The 20,248-nt window shown below is 38.8% G+C and overlaps 1 long non-coding RNA gene across 1 annotated transcript; it reads left to right on the forward strand.

The window, feature by feature from the left end:
• The first annotated feature begins 4,499 nt into the window (after positions 1-4,499).
• On the forward strand, positions 4,500-14,124 carry LOC110351337 (uncharacterized). The gene is made up of 2 exons (XR_003493017.3): positions 4,500-7,888; positions 9,613-14,124. It is a non-coding gene; the product is annotated as an uncharacterized lncRNA (long non-coding RNA).
• The last annotated feature ends 6,124 nt before the right edge of the window (positions 14,125-20,248 follow it).

The following is a 20,248-nucleotide window of genomic DNA, read 5'->3' on the forward strand; positions in this document are numbered from 1 at the left end:
TGTGTGAGTGATTCCCAAACTACACAACAAAAGCCTCAGTATAATCTTCAATTTTTTTTTTCCAGATAGCTGTCAGATGCTAATTGGGGAGACAAACAGGCTGCCACCAAAGATGTCTGTATTTATTTTAGACTTAATTATGCTAACCTAGAAATAGGAATGGACAGTCATGTAGCAGCTGGTTGTTCATCAGACAACCACATTGAAGTTAATTACCTAGGATATAAGGATTCAAAATGATCAAGCTGGGCTTTCTTTCTGGTATATATTTTTTTCTCTTTATGGAGAGATTCTACCTCTGAGTTCAGAGGAGGCATGCAATCACTCACTGTGAGACAAGAAATTATTTTACAAGAACAAATGCTGGTTGCCATGGTTTCTAAGAGGCAGAAACTCCAAGGTCATTCCCTGAAAATTCTTCACAACTGGTGCCAGCGGCGAGGATGTGGCCTCCCCTCATGGAGATTCCCTCCCTCGCCTACAAATAAGATCCTCCTATCCCCACATGTATCTAGGTTCCTGTTTAAGCCTCAATACCACTGATAAGAATACGACATGAAAAGTCAGCAACATGTCTGAGAAGAAACAAAAATCAAGCCAGGGTTTAAATCTGTGGTTTTCCCAGTAGTCTGTTTTCTGACTCTTCTCCCCACCATCTGGAAAACCCAACCAACCTACAACACTTGCCCACAGAAGAGTTGTTGTTACAATTGCCATGTTTTCACCTGCAGGAAATGCCAGAGTAGACCTGCTTTGTAGGGCTGGTGAATAAACAGGTAAATGGAACATAACAGCAAAGAAGGGAAAATACACTTGCACTTATGTCAGAAAAAAAAAAAAAAAAAAAAAAAAAAAAAAAAAAAAAAAGTCAAAAGCTATGTTTTACAGGTTTTTCCTTTGGATCTGAAATACAAGAAAATAGATATTTCTTTCCCTGACTGAGGTGTACATCATTGTTACCTTAATACTGACCTATGTGCTAGTGACCATGAAATAGACAACTTCAAAGACATGTACAAAATTGATCTTTGTGTCCCTTCAGCATCCTAAAGAAATGTCAACAAACTTCACATACCAGCTGACATACCAGCTTGGAAATACAGTGAGCAGGGTGATGTATTCCACACCCTGGTACCTGCCAGGGCAAGTTAATTAACAGGCAAAACTAATCACTAATTCATTTAAAACCACAAACTTTCATTCTGGCATGAATTTATAGGGAACTACACATGGCCCTAATGCCTCTCATTCACATCTGTACACATGCACAAAACCATGTGTATGTAACAAACTGTAGGGTCTTAAATTTGCTTCATGTATATTGTTCCTCCACAGAACCTCCATGAACTTGCCTAGATGCACACAGCTGCATTTCTGTGTCTGTGCTCTTATCTCAGCATAAACATTTCTGTAATCACTAACGTTTGCCTACACTTGGGTACTGAGATGTCTGAGCCTTGCTCTGTGTCTTTGAAGGCTTCTATCAGAAGTGCAGACAGGAATTCCACAACTGCTAAATAATTAGAAATGTTCAACACCTGGTACTGGCGTGGGAGCTGGTGCACCCAAGAGCAGTGACCCTGGTCCAGAAATCTGAACAGCAACACTCTGTGTTGGTCCACCTCTGGCTCATTATCTGTCCTTGGAGGAATCGTGTTGACCTCTCTGTGCCATGATTTTCCCAGCTTTGAAATAATAATGGTATATTCCCACACTGAAGCTATGTAGTTGGAAAGTGCTAACAATTATTTCTCAGTGACCCCTTTGTGAAAGCCAGAGGAAACTTTCCTATGGGAGTTCAGATGCTGACCCCTCTTAATTTACTCACAAAAGCAGTTTTTGATCTATCTTATCTTCATTCTTAGGCTCATATGGAATTTGCTGAGTGAGACAGATGCATAAGTTTTCACTTGCTATATTTCCCCAACCCTTTTTTAAAGGGAAAAACGCTATGTAGGTATACGTACTTCACCAAATTAGTGTAGTCATAAAGTCTGTTTAGTAATTATTCTTTAAAATGGGGGAGGTGGGGAGAAAAAATAGGAGTGAAATGATAAACATATTTGAAAGAAGTTACTGAGATTTTTTGCTTTTAAATATGTTACCTCTGTCTGTGGATGTCAAATACTTCAAAATCTGCCCCTCTGCCTAAAAACTAACAAATCAGTACTGAAGACCAGGTCACTAGTATCATAACATTTGCGTTATTTACAAATCCTAAAAAACAACGAAGAGCACAATCTTGGGCTGTCTGTATAATAAACCATCTGATTACTGTGATCTAAATATAAATAAGTAGTTATTTCAGAATAAACTTACCATACTTCAAAAACACATACCTTAAAACACACAAGTTTACTTTCCTTAAGGAGTCTACAGGGAGTCTGTATTAGTGATTGCAATCCCTCTGCTACACCAGCAGAGTGGATAATTTCCCATGCTCTCACAGTGCACACAACTGAGGTGAAATTCCTACAGTATTTTCTTGCTACATTTAAGATTCATATCAGTTTTCTGGTCAATGAATCCTAACTCTTCACATATAACACTGTCCTACAGTCTGGAACAAGGTGAACTCAGAAGACGAGGGGAGTTTATGTGCGTATATAATAGTAAAAATATATTCTTATATACATATAAATAACTACATTTTGCATAGATCTATCTGTATATATACACATACTTTTTAGTCCTAGTTTTTAGTCTTATCTCTGCCCAACCTTCATTTGATTCCTATCTGTACACAACAAGTTTTCTTGTATAGACCATAACTGTTTGCTATTTACTTTATCATCCAAAAAAGCAAGCAAGCAAACAAACAAACAAAAACATCAGCATAGCAGTTTTGGGATTAAAAAGAAAATGTCTTCCCACAGTTTCACAATAAAAATAGCAGACTACATCTCCAAACACAGGCTGTAGGCAGGAAACAATATTCTTTCTCCAGCCTCCCTCCTCAGCACAGACTACAGAGACAAATATGTTTTCTGCATTCCACTGATTTATTTTTTTTTCTCCGTGAAGAAATGGATCAGAAATCCCCAGACACAAACATCTTGAGCTTAACTTCAGGAGGGGTTTACAATGATGTTTTTTGCATCCTTCAGGCTCTGAGATTTTGTTTGTGAGGATGCTGACATAATTTGTGCCTTCTCTGACTCGTCTTCTTCTCCCCCACACTCTCCCCTCCCCAGCAGCGACTTTGCAGACTAAGTGTATGCAAACAGCATGCATGTTGGGGTGTGGGGAAGATGACTTTGTGAACTTATCTATGTAGCATCCAAAAGGAAAATCAAAAGGCTCAAGAGACCAGCTGGGCCTACAATATTACTGCATGGATCATTCATCTATTCTGGCTGGGGACAGCTGGAAAAATGCCTTGAAACAGGCTTGTACTAACAAATATTTTCTGATGTAATAAATAGGGAATTGTGTTTTCAGTTCCTGTTTCCTACATCACAAAGACACATCATGTGGATAAAATCAAATTATATATATAAAAACAAGGGAGGAGGAAAAAGCAAAGTCCATCTGCTTTATGTCATCCCATAACAAAAGAGAATTTCCCTCATTTCTGATCAATAAAAATTAATCTAGATGAGTATATCATATGAATAAAATCATAAATCTGCATAGTAATTAGATGAATCTTTTCATCCTTTTTTTTTAAATTATTATTTATTTTTATTTTTTTCCTGCTAGTTTTGTTCAGCAAAACTTTAGCTGTCTGTCATGTTTCTCATGAAACTAAGCATGGTAAATAAGTGCTACTTCTGTGATCCAGGTCGTGAGTACTGCACTAAAGGTACAGAAACCTTTTCTCTTAATTAATTTGACTTGATGACCATGTATCAGACCTCAAAATACATGCTATCATTTTATCTCAGAGGGTGAGTTCTGGGTTGTTTAGATTCACTGGTATTTCAGCCAGCTGCTATTGCTTCCTCTGGCAGCTGGGCTTTTTAAAATTACCCTTACTGCCTCATCGGCCATCAGAAAGTGTGATGCTGGGGCCAGGATCTCAGGAAGACAGCACTCACAGGGGAAGGAGAAAATCTAAATCTCTGCTGTACTAGCTGTTCCAGCTGCCTGGACAGGTCTGAAGGGACGTGGACCTCCGAAGGAGAAGTTGGATGTGCCCGCCAGTGTTGAATTAATTACTGTCTGTGAAGTGTGAAAAGCAGCTGCAAAAGGCTAGAGGGCCCAGATGTTGTTGGAGAGCTCTGGAAGAAGCAACAGGAGGTAGCTGTGGAGGGATTAAGAGCCTCTGGAAGATAAGCGAGAACAAGTCTAGTTTGGAAGTTGCCATTAACAATAGGTTAATGAAGTAGCAGTATTAAACACTAGCCAGCCAGCCAGCTAGGCTGGCAACAAAGTCTTGTGGCTTTTTTTTTTCTTTCTTCTTTTTTAATTGGTCGGAAACAAGTTCTGAGGTACTAACAGGCCAACTCCTGTTCTTATCCCTGCCATCAGAGTGGTTTCAGTGTTTATCAATATTGTGATGGGTGCTTTACATATATAAATTTACATATATTTACATATATAAATGTAAACATATATATATATAAACACAAGACTGTTTGGAAGACTGTTGTTCTGCCATTGATGGTGGGAGAAAGAAAGGGTCAGGAGTTGGGGTGAGACCTGTTCTGGAAAGGCTGGGGTGATGCTAATGTTTGGTCCATAGGCTGGTCAAGGCTTCTGTGGTCTACAGCTACAGGAGGTAGAGGTAGAAAACAATGCTGGTCATCTCCCCATCCTCTTGAGCATGAGGGCTGTAAGTGGCAGTGTGGTCCCTGAGGCTCCCCGGGCTGCTTCTCCAAGCTGGGCAGCTGTGGGTGGCGGGGTCTCCAAAGAAGGTAGGTGAAGAGGTCTGCTGGCTCTGTTTTCCCTGTTTCCAGACATGCCCTTTATGCTGAGCATGCAAAGAAAGGCTCCTAAGAGCAGTGCTGCCCTCCGGGTGCCTCCTGAGAATCCCACTCCAATGCCATACTTCACTGCTCTGTGGCCTATTGCTTAGGGGTACAAAGCAGAGCTCATGGCCCAGACAATCTCTTCTTGTCTTGCCTTCCATAGGCAGCTGGTCTCCTCTTGGCTTCCAGAGCACTTAAGCTGGCATTTATCCTCCATAACAAAACAAGAAATGTGTCCACCTTGGCCTCTGTCCAACTTTTTGTCCAGTAGCAACAAGGGAATCCATGGTGGGTACAGCTGGAGGTCAGGCAGCAATGATGGGGAGAAAGGCCATATTTAAAACAAAAATAATACTGTATGCAGCTCCCTCAGTCCCTCTGACTTTCATGTCTGCATTTCTGAAAAGCCATAGCCATCTTATTGTTTCCATCTCTACAGCAATTCAATTATTTCTCTCACTCTTTCTTTAGCACTTAACTGATCTCCAATCTAGAAGCAATTTGTCCTTTGGTGCTCCCTTAAGGGCATTATTTGGCTAATGCTTCATTAGAATTAGAGACAGCGTGCCTGATTTTTAAGGTCTTTTACTTTTTTTCTCCATCTGACCTGCTTTATCCAGAGCAGAGCCTCAACCTGAAATATCAGAGCTGGATGAACATGAAGACCATAAGCAAACAGGATCTTGTTGATGAAGCTGAAACAAAATTGAACTCTAATCATGGTTTTACTGGTGGTCACCCTTTCCTTCACTTTTCAAAAAATAAGTTTGCTTCCTGTATTTATTTATTTATTTATTTATTTATTTATTTATTTGCTTTTCTGTCGTCTTCACTCTTTCTGTGTCAAAAGACTGTCGCTGTGGGAAACAATGCCTTAAGGTCAATGCTAGAGATGCACTCTTTGCTGCCATTCTGTCAGTGTTTTTGTTTCAGACTGAAATCAGTGGTAGGTTTGTATCACTTCTACCAAATCTAACTTTTTAATGTGTATATCTCCTCTGCTTTCTACCTGCAGCCTGTCATGGCTTAGGCTAGCCCCTTGGCACCTTAACCTTGCACCAGCAAGGAGACATGCCAATACATCAACATGGGTGTCTGCAGTTCTCTGCTAGGCTGGGTTTTGTGAACTGACTATTAAACATCCATGTCCACTCAATGCACTGAAGATTTGAAATGGCAGGAGGCTTTGTTAAGAAGATAAAAGATTCCTCAAGTTTCTCCATCTTGGCTTGGAACTAAAAATAAAGTGAGTCAGATAACTAATGTTTGCCTGTAGTTCCTTGTGAGACTAGAAAGATGGGGCTGAATATGGAAAACCATGTTATTCCATACAGACATTAACAGCCCTGTCATCTCTGTTGGAGCAAGTTCACCGAAGTCATAAATTTGCTTACAAAGTTTTCCCATTCTATAATGAATTTTCATTTAAGTAGACTGTGTGTGTGTGTGTGCTTCCAGGCCAAATAAATATGTAATTTCAAGGTCAAGAAATGGTAAACTCAGTAATGAGAGTCTTTCTTCTTGGACCTTTCCTACAGTGTCAAAGAGATAACTCCTTCTACTCTAACTTGCCAGAGCTTCTCATGAAACCTTGACTCATCTGCAACACAGTACTTTCTATAAATCTTCTTTGTCTCACCGATGTCTAGAAAATAAGCCCAGTTTCCAGGAAAATTATACACATTATCATGAACATTCTTTGGCAACAGCTCCAGAAACTGAGGCTCCCTAGGCTGAGTGCAAACACCAAAAACTCCTGTGCTTTCTTAATGGATAGTGTGAACAAGGTTAGCACTTTCACTCACATTGTCTTTCCAAACCAGCTTTCAATTAATACAGATGCCTTTTACATTAAAATCCGAAGGACAACTCACCAGGAAAGGGGATGTTCATACATTCAGACTCCCTTCTATGTACTGTAAAGACTCTGGATTAAGACGTTAAAAACCCAAAATGTCAGCACAGTTGGCAAGCAGCCAGCTGGGGATACACAAGTGAATTTGGCTATGAATAAAACTGTTTTACTTAAAACTCCACATGCTGAGAAGAGAGGGAAAATAAATAGCAATTCTGCTGTGCAATGAATCCATTCTGCTGCATTATTGCACAGAAAGAATGGTGTGCATTTACCTGTTTTCCTCTAAGCATCATGTTGTTAAATTTTGTGTTTTTTTCTATGGTCTAATCTCTTTTAGAAGCCACCACCTGGTTCTGCTTTATAACAATAAGGTATTCACAAAATATGAATGTTGCAACAGTCTAGAGAAATGTAGCATGAAGCTACATGACTGGAAGGAAGGGTCATGGTACCTGTGGATGGTGTGGACAACTGGTTCACAAAGAGAACCTGCAAAGGGGGAGCTTTGTCCCAGCTAGAGATCTGGGAGAGGCTGCCTTGTGAATAAACTACCTTGTCTCTCTCCAGCTGAGTAAGAACACCAGGACACCATGCCTCTCGTGAATCGATGTTGCACCAGGATTGGTTTCAATGCCTGTGAAGCAGGCTGGGACTTTGGCATCCAAAAAAGCCTTATCATAAAACGTTGCTTTTGAAAAGTATCTTATCTGCAAACAAAATGCTGAAGCGAAATGTGGCTAAAGGCCTCCTCAGAGAGCAAGAGGGACCCCACTGCCCTGGGACAGCAACTCAGCACAGCTGGGGTAGAGCTGGGCTTGCCAAGACAAACCATCTTTGCTGCAAAGCTATGAGGAACATGGTCTTGGGAACTGAAGATGTCTGTCTTTTCAGAGATTTCTCTTAGTGATTATTCATGTTGAGATTGTCTGACCAGTCTAAAAATTAGCATTTGTTCAGAAAAAAGCTACCTTAAACTATAACTATGTTGCAATGAGTCCCACGTGCTCTTCTTGGGTCTCTTGCAGTTCTCATGAAGAAAGAAGTTTTGTGATGTATAAATCTGCACTTTAACCATTGCTCCAAGCAAGATCAGGAGCGTATTTACTTACTACGGAAGGTATATATTTTTTCTAACATATAACTTTCTGACATATTTTCTATATAATAAAGACTGAAGTGCTGGTTAAGACATGTATAAGTATCTGTCCAGACTTCAGCATCAAGTACGTCACTGACACGAGCACATCACTTGGTAGTTTTAATATGCTGATGGTTTGGTGTGCAGCATGTCGTGTGTCTGGTTCCACACAGGGCAGCCCCAGCCTCCCTGCCTGTTTGTGTGGGTTAAATTTGTATTAGTGTCCATGTTTAGTTTTTGTGCAAGTCTTACTAGACCCATGTCTGAGAACAGTTTTGTCTGTGTTGCAAGAAGAGGAGGAGGGGGAAGCACAGCCTGCCAACTTGACACAGCTTTGTTGTGTAGGAGTCTGATTTGCCTTTGTGCAGATGAATAAGACAGCCAAAGAGTTTCCAGCTCTTGGCACAGGTTGCTAAATCATGGATAAACTTAACCTTTCTTTAGCTCCCAGCAAGGACCAAGGGACAACTATCCTGTCTTCAGAAGCTGGAAAAATCGGGCATGGAGGTGAGGCCTCAGCTGGCCGAGGAAGCTAACTCACAGGTTGGAACTGATTCAACCTGGAAAAAAGAGAGAAATATATTTAATAAAATCTCCCCCAAGAATGGCTTTGTAAAAGCTGTTTCACAATATTTTTTTAGATCACCTGGGACTTCAGATCCCATTTCTGGGACTAACAGAAATGTGACATCAGTAAACTTGTGTTCTGCTAAATATCTGAGGGCAATGACCAGATCAACATAAGAGTTTTGACAAAATCTACTTCCCAAAAAATCTAACACCTGTTTTGGCTGAAGTGAGTGCTTCCATGAGAATATAATGGCTGTGTCTCAGATGTGCTTTCCTCATGCAGAGGAAGGAAAAAACATCTCAGTCTTATCTGTAGTTCTGCACAGCCCTAGCATGCATCCAACAAAGAGGAGAAAACTACACTGCCTCCCAATACCTTAAGAGTTGTGGATGAATGCCTGTGGACAAATCAAGAAGATTTCAGCTGGTCTTGGAATTTGCTCTCCTCAATTTGATCTATCTGCTTCATAGATACAAACACAGTGTGTGAGGTTAAAGTATGTGGCATATGCACTAATCTCTAGATTATAAAGGAAAAAAATAATTGCTGCAAACTCATAGAGAACAAAGCCTCTCTAGCTCTGATGTAGGCAGAAGATCAAATGTTGCTTGTTCCATCTGCAGGTTTGTTGTTTTTGTTGTTGGCTTTTTTTCCTTTTTTTTTTTTGTTGTTTGTTTTTTCCTTTTGGAGGGGTCTCATGTTGAATGGCTTCTCCTGATGATGATGCAGGTAGCAAAACATCTGGAATCTTAACAAAAACCTAAATTCCCAGGAAGCTAGATCTTTGATGATGAGAATGTTTTGCTGAAAATGTCACACTAACACACTAATGTGTACTAGAAATCCAGTGAGTTCATAAATTTTAAAAAACAAACAAACAAAAACACTAACAAATGAGAGATAGGAAAAAAAAAAAAAAGCCTTTTGCTTTTCTCAATGTATTTGACAGATGATTGGAAATTAAACATAAAATTCTTGCTGGAAGCCAAAATCTTAATTTGTCTTGTTGTTCTCTTCCTCTGATTGCTTTCTCTTTCTTATTATAAATTAAATGTTGGAGGGATTTATACACTTAATAACTTTCTGTTGTGTTAATTCTTCTGAAATCTTACAAGAGTTTCATTTTTTTTAGTGCCTGATTAAGATCATGTCATAACATACATGTGGAAGAGGGGCCAGAAGGGACAGGAAAATATGCAGTTACCAGCATTGCTCAAGAAGCACTGAGACAATGCCTAATTTCTCTTCCACCCCAGACTATTGAAACCTTCACATGACAGTCATTACAGAAGAGAAGGAACCTGGAACCAGGATAATAGAGGGATTGTTTCTGCACTGCATGGTTTTAATGCATGCCAGGATGAAAATGAATCAACAACAGAGCTTGAGACAGCAATTGGCTTACAGATGCCTCTTCCCTCCTGCTGTATGTCTTAAGGCTGCAACTGCTTCCTTTTTGGAGATTAAATTGGTGGAAAGTCTACATGTGGACATTAGCCAAGCAAATTCTCTCCTCTAAGAGAAGTGTTGATTGTGTGGAAATTATTATTTTCCAGAAATAGGGAAGGGTTCAAATGAAACAGATTCAGCTTGAGAATTTAGTCAACTAGATAGAAATAATCACTGAGTCAGCAATGAGAGCAATTCTAGAGCAACTCTGTTATTTTCATTAAAAAATCTAGCTGTCAGATTCGTTATGAAAAAGAGAGCTGTCTCTGTCCACCTGAGGAGATGAAACACACATACATTTCGACTGATATAGACCCTCAGCCAGTTCTGACAATGTTTATGGAAAAATAAGCATAATTTAAAACTCTGGACAAGTGCAAGCATCCCAAGAAGTGTGAACACATTGTGTGGCTTATCAATATTTCTTTTAGACTATACAGGTAAACAGAGGTCTGCACTATCCTGGCCAAGGTTTTCATACTTGGTATCTTGCTTTAGGAGTGGGAAATCTCCTAAAGAGGCTGTGAGATTCTGAGGCAGGGCCCATGGTAGTTCATGGTCAGGCTGCCTGGGCACAGTGCAGCATCACAGGAAGCCACACTCTGCAGGGCACCCTCCAGGATGCAGCCTCTGCTACTGCTTGCTGCTCTGCACTTCTTTCTCCTCAATATCTGGCTTACTGAAACCACACCTCCATCTAACTTCTTGTTGATTTTCTCCTTTTTCCAATGGTTAAAAAAAAAAATATATATATATATATGCCAGACACTCAGTGGTAAAGAGTTAAACTAGGCACCTAGTTGAGCTGCAGCCTAATCACAGCTGCCCTGCAGGAGGCTTTCAGTGCATCTTGGTGAGATCAGAGAAGGGGATCTAGAGGTCCTGGATATCAGTCTCATGGCTGGATAACACAGTCCTTCCTTTCCTCTTCATATACCTCCTGGGTTACCTATTTGGATGCAAGAGCTTTGACTTAAGCATGCTATTTTTTTTTTAGCATGGGAAACCTCTGGCAGGCTGTTTTAATTGTTGACTAGAACTCAGCAGAAGATTCTATGACACAGCATACAAACCAATGAATTGAGGACTTTGAATCCCCTAACCAGTCCTTCATGCCCTCTTTTCTCTTCCCCCCTTCTTTAGAATTAACTCTTTTTTATAATTCAAGTGCTTACTTGTTGGTGGGTTATAAATCCCAAGTGGATATCCTTGTTTAAATCTATGAATAGATGTTGATGTACATGGGGAGCAGATGCTGATTTTTTATTTATTTATTTATTTTGCCTTACATCTCTGACTGGAAATACAATGAAAACAAATCACCGTTCATGACAACAAAAATTTTGGCTCTTGAGCAGGCCAAAATCTGGTAAAAATTAATTCATAAAATTTGCGGTTCTCTTGGGGCTATTTTGTCCTGGTGATTTTTTCAGCTACTCATCTCAGGACAGGGGCAGATTTTTTATTTTGTTGATGAATATTAGAAAGGAAGGCAGTTTTGCTTTCTCAAAGGAAGGACACACTGCTCATGGCCAAGATTTTTACTGTACCTTGTAATTAACCAAAAGTATAATATAATAAGACAGCACTCTATCTATGAGTCTAGTTATCATTTGGTTGGCAAAGGACACATGCTGTATATATAACTTATTCTGTTGTCCAGACAACAGTATGCTTGAGAATTGTTAGAGGGTATGGAGAAAATGTGAACTGTATTTAGTAAAGCTATAGCAGAGAGGCTGAACTTGACCTCTAGAGCTAGAAACTATAGCAATAAAGGAATGGCTATACCTTTAACATATGGGACTGGCATACAGAACAAATCTCATGAATGTTACAAAGTCAAATATTTAAGATTAATGCTCAAAGAGAACCTGCATAACATGTTTTCTCTTCGGCAGAAAGAATTCAGTCAATGCTCTACAGTGTCCATACCAGTGAAATAAGGATGAACATTTCACATAAAGCCATGACTACAATCCTGCTCCTGCTCACTTATGCCGTGGGGATAATAAAGAGCAGAGAAAAGCTTAGTTAAAAGGTCAGTTTGATGCAGAGGCTGTTGTATAGTCTAGACCTGTCAAGGTCTGTGCGTGCAGCCACAACACCTTCAGAGGAGGAGCTATCATAGAATCATAGAATGGCTTGGTTTGGAAAGGACCTCAAAGATCATCCAGTTCCACCCCCCACCATTGGCAGGGATGCCCCACACTAGATCAGGTTGCTCAAGGTCTAGTCTAACCTGGTCTTAAACACCTCCAGAGACGGAGAATCCACAATCTCCCCGGGCAACCTGTTCCAGTGCTTCACTGCCTTCTGAATGAAGAATTTCCTCCTAACTTCTAATATAAATCTCCCCTTTTAGTTTAAAACAATTCATTCCCCCTCATCCTGTCACTATCTGATTGAGCAAAGAGTTGCTCTCCATCTTTTTTTATAAGTCCCCTTCAGATACTGAGAGTTGCAATGAGGTTCCCCCAGAGCCTTCTCTTCTGTAGCCTCAACATCCCCAGCTCTCTCAGCTTTTCTTCATAGGAGAGGTGCTTCAGCCCTCTGATAATCCTCGTAGCCCTCCTCTGGACCTATTTTTCAACAATAAGACCAAGATCTAGGCCATATTCAGAGGCTATAAATTCTCCCTGGAGAGCTAAAGACATCTTGAAAATGGGGCTTGGGCCCCTAAAGCAGAAATGTATGGCTCTAAATACTGAGAACCACCAAAATATATTTTAAAAAATGGGCTGCCTGCTATTTCTATACAAGAATTTCACAACTTTTTTTCCCAATCCAATCTAGGGGTTTATTGCCAGGGCTTTCTCACAGAGCAGAAAATCAGTCTATACCAATTTAGTTGTAAAGAAGAATACAACTTTATCCAAAATGTCAAGCTTAGACATTTCTGTGGAACAAAACTGAAAATAATTGAAAGTGTAATTATGGATAAAGATTAAGTTCAGCTGGGTTTAACTGGCTCTGAAATATTAAATAACTCTGCAAGCTAATGTTATACTTTGTAGTAAGGGGACCCTAGAAATAAGTTCATGGCCTCTGATTTCTATATAAAAATCTGGAAGTATGTTGCTGGGGTAGATAATCCTCTTATTGCATTGCCAAAATTATTTCAGAGATTGTTTTGTGGAAAAATTTGACCTGGATTTATTCATATAAAAGATTTTCCATTGCTGTCTAGCAATTGCAAATAGAGAGATACAAAAGTGGAGGGGACAAAAATAAAAATAAATTGTCTGTACTTTTCTTCCAGTTCATACAGTAATACTGTTAATACTGTGCCAGGAATCAGCACCACAAAGAGATGAACTATATTGTTCAGAAAGGACTGACTGCAGCTTAGCACAGCTGGGGGGAACAGGCTCTAAGCACTACAGAGCTGCTGATTAAATACACTTCAGGCATGCATGGGAAGGGACCAAGTAGAATATATTCTTGCATGATTTTGCTACTAAACTGCAATTCATTTTGCAAGCTATTGATGACATAGGCTGAATGTGCAGTAACTTCATAACCATCTCAAGAAAGGCTAATGTACAAAAAACTCTATAGAAATATTAACATCTAACAGAAAAGGAAAGTATTCCAGAGTATCTTCACTACTGAATCAAAATCAGACCTGATAAATTTTAGAGAACTTCCAACATATAGGCTATGCTGCCATAGGGACGCCACTAAAACATCTGGAAAATATTTCTATGCTTACCCATAAAAACCTCAGGTATCTACCAATAAATAAAATGAGCAGTCACTTAAAGTAAAGCTGCAGTGAACAGAACATTGGAGACTGTCTCCTATCTTTACCAAATTGTCTCAGAAAGGGACACACTACTGTGAAGAAAAACAAGAATTTGACTTTAAGGACTGTCCAGATAAAGGTTAATTTAGAACTAACACAAGACCTTCTCTCCACACTTTCTTACTGTGTCTTAGTTACTCTAAAGAAAAACTCCTTTTGCTACCAATTGATTTTTCTAATGATAATATTGAACTTCCCAAGGCTCAGTTAGTGTCAACTGCCCTTTGTCACACCTAGCCCCATTACGGAGTACCACATGGCCAGCTATGATAAGGTAAGCAAATACTAGAGCTTGTTGCAAGCTTATATATGGAAGAGGAACCTTTTTCTTCCATTTTCAATAGGTATATGAGAAAATGTCAAATGAAAACAAAAAAAAACAAAAACCCTACAACCCCAAAAGTAAAACATATGAGTAAATTCATATAGACAGCTAGTGAAAAAGTTTGTGAGAGGTAAAGGGACAAGAGGTGTTGGCAGGAATAACATCATCCTTGAATTCAAATACTGCTTCTTACCAAAGTACAATCAGTCCACATCAGAATAGATTTTAGTCATAAATTCTAGGTAGTTCTTGCAGCCATGCATCAGGACATGGAGTTGTACGGACACGTTTCTGAGCTTTTCATTTGAAATTTTACAGTATTATCCTTCTGTCATTCAAAATGTCTGACAGGATATATAAAGTCTCACTGTTACTAGTACACTCTCTGTGATTCTTCAGAATCAAACGATACATAAAAAGTACACTTTCATTTCAGTGTTTACGTCACAGGTACATTTGATAATAATAAAGTATAGCAGCTCTGTAGCATCTAGTAGTTCAGTAACACTTAATAAAAAACTATACTTTTAATCCTGAAACTCTTCTTTGCCTGGTAGAAACAGTGAGAAAATTTAATCTCAGCATGTTCTCATTTGGTGTAGACATCCAACCTGAAATATTGTAAGTGCAGGTCTCACTGGACTACCTGAAACATGGCATAAAATAAACAAATAAATATATAAATAAATAAAAAGAGAGAGATTAAATTAGAGGACAAAATGTTGAAAAGTCACTGATAAGTCAAACTCTGGATAGGAGTTGTTAAGTCTGCATAAATTGTTAAAAAGGACCACTAACTTCAAGCCACATACAAGCTGTGTTTACAAGCAGACAAGAAATGTTACAGAAATGTCCTAACTGTTCTTTTGTCTTCAAAATACTTAATCTGCTCTTTATTACTACATCCAAAAATGCTAGAACTCTCAGTATTAAGGATCTCATGCTTTGGTGGGTGTATGAACAAAAACACAAGAATGATTACAAGGATCAAGAATACCTAGGTACTTGGATTGCATACACTGTGCCCACAATTTTTGCTTTTTGTATTATCTATTCACTGAACCTTTGGGGAAAACAACAAGAACAACAAGAACAACAACAAAAATCAGCATAACTTCAATCTGTTTATCTCTTTTCTTAAAGATGGAATAACTGTACATTTCTTCTCTGAATAGCTGATACAATGGAACTTATAATTAAAGACTAATGAGTAGAATGCTATGTTGATTTGCACAATCCATCTGGCTGACCTTGGCAGAAAGTGTGGATAGACTCTGCACTAATGGAAGATTACACATAGTGTGCAATGTGGCCAGATAAGCAATTTTTGTGATTTTTTTAAATCACAAAGCATCTTCATTTCACTACATTTCATACAAACATCTGTACCTCATAGAGGTTCTTTGGTCAAAACAGACATAAGATCACAGTTCATCTGTGCAATTTGATGTGTCCTTGGTTAAAAACAAACAAACAAACAAACAAGAAACTAAAGTTCAAGCTAAAAGTTATAAAACTTCCATTCCTTTTCAGTTTAGTAATCTAGTTTGAAATAAATCTGGACAACTCAGTGCTAAAAGGCAAATTCTTGTGTATTGGCTTCCAGCTCCTCTGCACTCTAAAAAGAAGTATTGTTGTTCTAAGGAAAATTTTTCACAAAGGCTTAGATCAGAAATCCTTTATAAACAAGTATAGAGCTGCTTGAAGTACAGTAAAAATAGCAATTAAATATTAAAAAAGTATCTCTGCAAAAAACATCTGCACTGTTTTGTTTTTGTTTTTTCCTGATTTTTTCCTGCATTTGTTTCTTGAATGTAATTGTTCTACAGGGAAACTTTCTCTCCTTAGCATGAACTTCCATAAAATAATGTAATCTGGCATCAAATTCACATTTACTTTTTGGGTTTCTACCAGCTTTTAGACAGTTAGTTCTGCTGTTCAAATTGAGTGCTGTTTATGGTGGTGTTTTTTAGTAGTGCAAATATGCAAACTGCTGTAACTCCTAAATGGTTTCTGTTTGACTTTTATAGAAAAATTGGGTGTTTCTCCAGGCACAGAGCTGTGTGCCAGAACTGTGCAAGGACTCCTTGTTTTTTAAAAATTGTTAGCCATTAAACCTGCCTTCTGTCTATAATTATCTTCCAGAACACACCTGTTCTTATTCAAAAAGGGCCTAATTCTTTACATGCGTGAACTGATCTTCAAATCACCTCTTCTGCAGCTGTGACACTGCTGATAACTGTATTGTTCTGTGAAACCATGCCATTAGGTAGCTTGGTTCTGCAGGCAAAAATAGATTTGATATATATTATTTGATATGTATATTTGATAGATTTTGAAATAACATAGATTTAATCCTTTACACAGCTAGCACCTGGTAGCTGCCAAGGAATGTCAGTGATTGTTGACTGTATAAAATATAAACTGTATCTAGTTTTAATGTCCAGAAGTCCAGGAATAAATAAATAAATAAATAAATAAACAAATAAATAAATAAATAAATACAGTTTCTATGTTTTTATTCCTACACATTTCCAAACTCCATATAAATTTGCTACTGCATACTCAGAGGTGACTGAAAGCACAATGAGTAGGGACAGCATAGACCCACGGTGTGTGATGACTGAAATATATTCCTGTGAGATCTTACATGTACAACCAGTTTCTGAAATATTTCCTACAGCTGACAACTGAAGCTTGGATGCTGCAGCAGGCAGCTAGTTAACACAGATAAACAAGCCATTCCTTACTGTCCCAGGTTTTTCCAGGAATAGTGTCATTTTGTTTTATTTCTATAATAGCCTTGAACAGTAAAGACTTAGCATAGAGGTCATTTTTATCTTCCATCTGTTCTTTTTCATTGCCTTTCTCTCAATTTTTTTTACATGGAAACACTACAACACCTATCTAAATAAACAAGCAAACATATCCCTTCTAGATTTTTAACTTTTAAACCAAATGTTTTATGAGTGAAATCTGTTGCTGAAAGTTAGTATGTTATCAAGTGATCACACAAGTCTAACAGGTGTATCAGTGCATGTGCCTTGCTATACGTTTAAATCCGCTGAGCTTAAATGGATTAGAGAAAATGGAAATCAAGACTAATTTTTCTGTGCTAATGAACACACTTGCAGAAAGCTTCAGATTTTGAATTCTTTTGATGTGCATGCTTAGTAATAGAAAAACATATTTATACAATTCTTTAATTGCAATTTGTCTAATGGGACATTTTGTCTAATGGGACATTTTGTCTAATGGGACGTTTCACGCTCTCTGCAAGAACAGTCACAGAACTGATTGTACTTTATAGTTGCAGTTGACAACATGCCAAAGGAGTAAGAGAACTAGGAAATTTGGTGAAAAAGTAGAAAAAAAATACTTCTTGAAGGCTTGCTGGACACTAAAAGCTGCATTGTGCTTTGCAAGCCTCCTGATTCAGGGGGTTTCAGCAAACAGGATAAGATTTTTCTAAAACCACATTGGCAACGACTGTTTCGCAAGTAGCTGTTCCTAGTGTCACAGGGTTCTATCTATTTCACAGCATTAAGACCACCCTTTAAGCCTACAGCAATAACACTGTAATAGCTGATATGCTAAAGGCTTTTTGGATGTGACATTCCTGTCTCCTCTTTTCTGAACTCCTGTTCCTTTCTTCTCTTCCCCACTACAGGCTCCAACCAGACCCTTGAAAAAGCCCTGAGGAACCTTTCAGTAATCCAAGAGAGCTGAGCTAATGATCCCTCATCCCACAAGGTTCTTCTGCATTCACTGAAATAAAAAGAAGACCTGTCCCATATTCCAGAAAAAACATGCTTATTAAATACAGATGTTTTCAGAGTTCCTCCATTTTGGCTTGTATGCCAAACAGCTACATCATTCAAACCTCTGCCCCCAGAATTAGAATAAAAATAAAAATAATAAAAACCCCACAAGTCTCTTCATGTACTAATGTAACCTACGAATATAGCAAGTAATGCAGCAAGACTTAGCTGCATTTCAGAGACTGTCTTTACAATAATCTTTCACAAATGCACTATGAAAGTAATTCTCGAAGCAGTCACTAGCACAAAAACAAGAAAACAACCGCTCCCCCCCCCCAAAAAAAAAAAAAAAAGTAATGAAAATAATAAATCAGACTTAGGAAAATGAGAAGACATACTAGTAAAGTAAAAATTAAAAAAAAAACTTAAGGTCCATATCATTGGATATAATTTCACAAATATGTGCAGTAAATATCTTTCAGAAACACAGAGCTGAAATATTTTCTGTTGGTTTTGTTCTGTTTTGTTTTGCTTTTTTCTAATTTTTTCTAATTCACAATCCAGCAGAACATATTTCTTGCTCCTAAAATAGAAAACTTGCTGACAAACCTAACTGTCATTCCACTGTCTGATGGAATGGAAAAACTGACATCTGTGCCAATTTCATCTGAGAAATAAGTTGCTGTCGTACTCAGCCCTGCCTCCAAATATATATACCACTGAATTGAGCAGTAAGCAAAAACTACAAATATGTTTCTCAGGCTGACACCAGCCAGTTCATATTAACTCGCATCTGTGAAGCAACAAGTGATTATCTCAAGAAGGAAATGTTCTCTTTTTCTTTCTTTCACCCCCCATACCCTGCACCCCAATAGACCTTGTGTTCAAGAAATTTCCACTGGAAGTGTAAATAACATCTTCCTAATGTGTTATCAAGGAGAAAAGGTGGGGATGTGCAAAGATGTGTGTGATACTTACAAATAAGGAGGAACTGGGTGGGAATTCCAGTGACCATGACATGGTGATCAGGATTCTGTGATGGAGTAGCAGAACAAATGGCACCATGGCCCTGGACTTCAGGAGAGCAGTCTGTAATCCTCTCAGATATCTACTTGGAAGAATCTCATGCTAAATAGTCCTGGAGAGAACAGAGGTCCAGGACAGCTGATTGATTTTCAAGTATCTAAGCTCAAGAGTGGTCTGTGCTGACAAACAGAAATCAAGCAGAGGGTAGAAAGTCTGTATGAATAAGCAAGGATCTCCCTAATAAATTCAGACACAGAAAGGAAGTATATAAGTAGAAGCAGGAACAGGAGATACAAGAAGAATATAGAGATGTTGTCTGACATGATTGGGTTAAGAAAGCCAAAGCCCACATGGAATTAAATGTCACAAGAGACGTGAAGAAAGATTTCTATAGGCACATCAGCAGCAAAAGAAATGCTAAGAAAAATGTAGACCCACTGCTAAACAGAGCAGATCCATTTGTGACCAAAGACATGGAGAAGGCTGAGGAACTCCATGTCCTCCTTGTCTCTCCCTTTATAGGTATGACACCCTAAGGTATTCCAGACCCCTGAGACCAGTGGGAAAGTCCAGGGTAATGTAGATTCATCTGCAGTAGAGGACAATCAAGGTAGGAAACATTTGAAGAAAATGGACCTGCACTTTGTACATGATGTGATGAAACAACTAATCCTGGAAAACATTTACAGGCACATGAAGGACAAGAAGGTGACAGGGGGAACTCAGCATAGATTTAGGGAAGGAAAATCATGTCTTACCAACCCAATGGGCTTCTACAATGAGGTTACTGGCTCAGCGGGTGTGTAAAGAGCAGTGGATGTTGTTTTTCTGGACCTTAGCAAGATTTTTGATGTTGTTTCTCATAACATCCTCATAGATAAACTGGTAAAGAATAAGTAGACAGTGAGGTGGATTGAAAACTGTTCAAATAGGCAGACTCAGAGGGTTGTGATCAGTGGAACAAAATGCAGTTGGAGGTTAATAAAGAGGGGTGCCCTCCATGTCAATACTGGGTCCAATCTTGTTTAACATATTAATCAGAAAGATGGGGACAGAATGCAGCATTGGCTTGTCAATAGATGTCAATGTCAATCACAAAACTGTGAAGAGTGGTAAAGATGGGTGTGCTGCCAGTCACCGAAACCTGGAGAGCTGGAGGAATGAGGTTGGCAGGAACCTCATGAAGTTTAGCAAAGGGAAATGGCAAACCCTGCACTTACTAACAAGTAATCCCTGTCAGCAGTACGTGCTGGGACCAATTGGCTGGAGAACACCTTTTAACTAAAGGACATGGGGGTTCTGGTGAACAACAAGTTGACCGTGTGTCAGCAATGTGCCCTTGTGACAAAGAACACCAGTGGCATCCTGGACTGCAATAGAGTACTGCCAACATGTAGTA

Source organism: Anas platyrhynchos, chromosome Z (assembly GCF_047663525.1).
Source record: "Anas platyrhynchos isolate ZD024472 breed Pekin duck chromosome Z, IASCAAS_PekinDuck_T2T, whole genome shotgun sequence".
Classification (NCBI taxonomy): domain Eukaryota; kingdom Metazoa; phylum Chordata; class Aves; order Anseriformes; family Anatidae; genus Anas; species Anas platyrhynchos.